The following is a 2,960-nucleotide window of genomic DNA, read 5'->3' on the forward strand; positions in this document are numbered from 1 at the left end:
AGGCGGATGTCCTGCGATCAAGCCGGATCCCAGGGCCCGAGCGGGTGTGGGAGAGGAAGAGGTCTTCGCACCTCCCTGGAAATGTCAAATATTTAACCCACTTTAAAAACGCACGCTTTCTGCACTTCCAAACCCCACATCTATGACTAGCACAATCCCGTACCGTGGCAACAGATAGGTTTCCAGCCCTGCTGGAGACCGGCCACGCGATCTTGCCTCCGGGGGCTAGCGGCAGAGGTGTAAACGGTACAAGCGAGACCCGAGCTGGACAGTCCAGGGGTAAACTGCTGCGGGGAGCTTGCAGAGGCAGCTTATGCACCAAATCCAAAAGGCTTCAGCCCTCCAACCCCAGCTGCGCCCCAGGTCAACCCCAAACCTTCCCCGTGAACCTCTAGCCAGCCTCATCTACCGAGCTGTTCACTCCTTGCAGCCCTTTTCATGCAGCAGGGCACGGGACACCCCCTTTCCCAGATAGCAAGACTTTTCCCTCTGTGACGCGGTCTGTCGTCCCCAAGGCACTCCAGTCAGACTCCAGCGCTTCAAGACACTGAGGAAAGGCGGGGCGAGAACTGAGCAGAGCTGTGCGCTTCATTGCAGGGGGAAGGGAAGGAAAGGAAAGCCAAGGCATGTCAGAATTGCACCTTGTTTATACGTGGCCCAGACAGTACAAGCCTGGTCTGTCAGAGGGAAGTGGGAGGTAGGGTTATGCAGCATCCCCTCCACTACCTGTGATACAAAGGGTGGAATACCACTTCTTGGAGTCCAGGGCTAACAAGACCTCCTACCTCAAGCAGAAGCCGAGACCCTGTTTCCTCACCCCAGCCTCATTTCCCATAACAGTGCCAGCAGGCAGAAAAGGGAACTGCTGTCTGGTTCCTGAGAGCCAGAGACGATGCCAGTGGGTGCTTCTCATGGCCCATTGCCACGTACGGCAGGACGCAGCTCTGGTGCTGCCTTCAGTTTAGAAGCTGCAGCGTCCCAGTCACTTTATTCACTGTTTCTTCTTCTCCCAAGATGGCAAGGACAGTGCATGATCCAGCTGGGACCTGAAGTGGGGACAATGCCATTGCATCAAGAACAGTGACACCAAGGGTAGACACTTAGTTCCTGTCTACCGACTGAATCCAGCCGATCGAGTCCACTATATCTCTAGGTAAGTGGCTGCAATGGCTAATAATTATCCTCCCTATCTAGAAGGTGCATCTTATTTCTTATCAGAGTCTACCTCCAGCCACAGCATCATGGCCTGCCTCTGTCTGGGAGATCAAGGCACCCTGTATTGGTAGAGGTCTCATCCCCAAATGGCCACTTACTAGTGGTCTGATCAGCACTGTATAGAGTTAGCGCACGCTCCTGTCATCAGTCCCCGACCCGGACTCTGTGTGTTTGGATCATGTTAGCTCTCAGCCATAAGGACTCAACGTGGGCCCTGAATTCCCTTCAGTCGCTGCTTTCCAAAACAGCCATCCCTCTCGGCCCCTGCAGCCGAGGAGATTCTGGAACGTCCCACGGGAAAGGACCTCCCGGCTCCGGGACTGAGACCAATTTTAAAGAACTTCAGCCCAGACCATCGATCAAGATACTGTACGGCTGTACATCCCCAACGGTTCCCTTCTTTCCAGACAATTTGACAGCACACGGCCGCTCTTGGTTTTTAATCCGTTTAACATGTGCTGAATTGCTGTATATATTTTTTGGAGAATGGCCTGTGGTATTAAGCCAAGTGCCTTACAACTTAAAGCCTGTCAACACTTCTCTGAGATAATAAGCCTGTTAAAACACATCACAAACCCCATTACCTGTGAAACCATGTTGATGTTGTTACTACTAGCCTTTGTTACTATAAATTGTTACTTCTATCCTACCCTTGTCGTTATCAGGGTCATCATTTCATCCCCCAGTATCAGCGCGTTTCTCGGTTCTGTGGAAGGTCCAGAACACTCCACAGCCCATTTGCTCTCAGCAGCAACGGCTTGAGCAACTCTTCTTCCAGCTCCTGGAGCAGGATACCTCTCGCCAGGCTTTAGGCCAGTGTTTAAACGGCCACTGCCAAACTAGTTTGTACGTGCTGGAATGGGAACTGCTTCTGTCATCAGGGTGGGATGCAGACAAGTCACCCAGCTGTTCCCTGGCTCCGATACTGGGCAATTTTGCCTTCTTAGTTGTTCGTTAGCGGTATAATTGCCAACAAACACCATCTATATCGTTGCTAGAAGCTTTTCTGCTCCTGCTTATTTGAAAGGTTCCTTCTCATATTCCCTGCCCCCTTGCAAGATGCAGCTGCTTCTTTGTTGCTGCCTTGAAGCTTTCCTTACACCAAGGCCTGCATCCTACAACTGCTTGTTTGTAGTGGAGCTCATCAGTATCAGCTCCCCACAGCCCCACATATTTTTGAAAGTTATTTATGGTTTCAGAGCTATTAACTAGGATCTTTCTTTATCCAAAGACTTCCTTGTATTCATGGGAATACGGGTTTTTTAAGCATGTAGTAAAGTTTTCATTCCGGACTTTGAGTAATCATGCACGTGGCTGCACCCTTTCCCCCAGGCCGTGCTCAGCTCTGGGAAACTCGTCTCTGCGAGCACGAGGCGCGCACCCCACAGGCACGGGGCCTGCCCAGTGCGGTTACCTGCGTCCTCCCTGCATCCTGCACCAGGTACGTGGGCAGTTCCAGGCTGAGCGCCAGGGCCTGGAGATCCATCAGGTGGGCAGCATTCGTGCCCTGCACCACCACCTTCTTCGCACTAGCTGGGGAAAGGCGGCGTCAGGGCGACCCTTCCCTTGCGGCCCAGAGCCACCGGCCGCCCACGGTGGGGCTAGACGGTGCGGTGCCTGCGGGGCAGGCTGGCCCCCCACCCAGCCCCACAGCTCCCCTCTTACCCGCACTCGTCCCAGCACTGCAGCACCTCCCGGCCCCCGGGCTGCTGCTCCACCAGCCGGTACAGCCCCACGGCCGCGTG

At 53.8% G+C, this 2,960-nt stretch overlaps 1 long non-coding RNA gene across 2 annotated transcripts; it reads right to left on the reverse strand.

The window, feature by feature from the left end:
* Positions 1-629: 629 nt before the first annotated feature.
* LOC109289033 lies at positions 630-2,960 on the reverse strand. 2 transcript variants are annotated; one of them, XR_002095280.1, is made up of 3 exons: positions 2,881-2,960; positions 2,630-2,744; positions 630-1,046 (listed from the first exon to the last, which is right to left on the reverse strand). It is a non-coding gene; the product is annotated as an uncharacterized LOC109289033 (long non-coding RNA). The 2 variants fall into 2 exon arrangements; XR_002095281.1 differs by having other exon boundaries at positions 2,630-2,748.

This window comes from Gavialis gangeticus, unplaced genomic scaffold (assembly GCF_001723915.1).
Source record: "Gavialis gangeticus isolate Ggan-Ray unplaced genomic scaffold, GavGan_comp1, whole genome shotgun sequence".
NCBI classification, from domain to species: domain Eukaryota; kingdom Metazoa; phylum Chordata; order Crocodylia; family Gavialidae; genus Gavialis; species Gavialis gangeticus.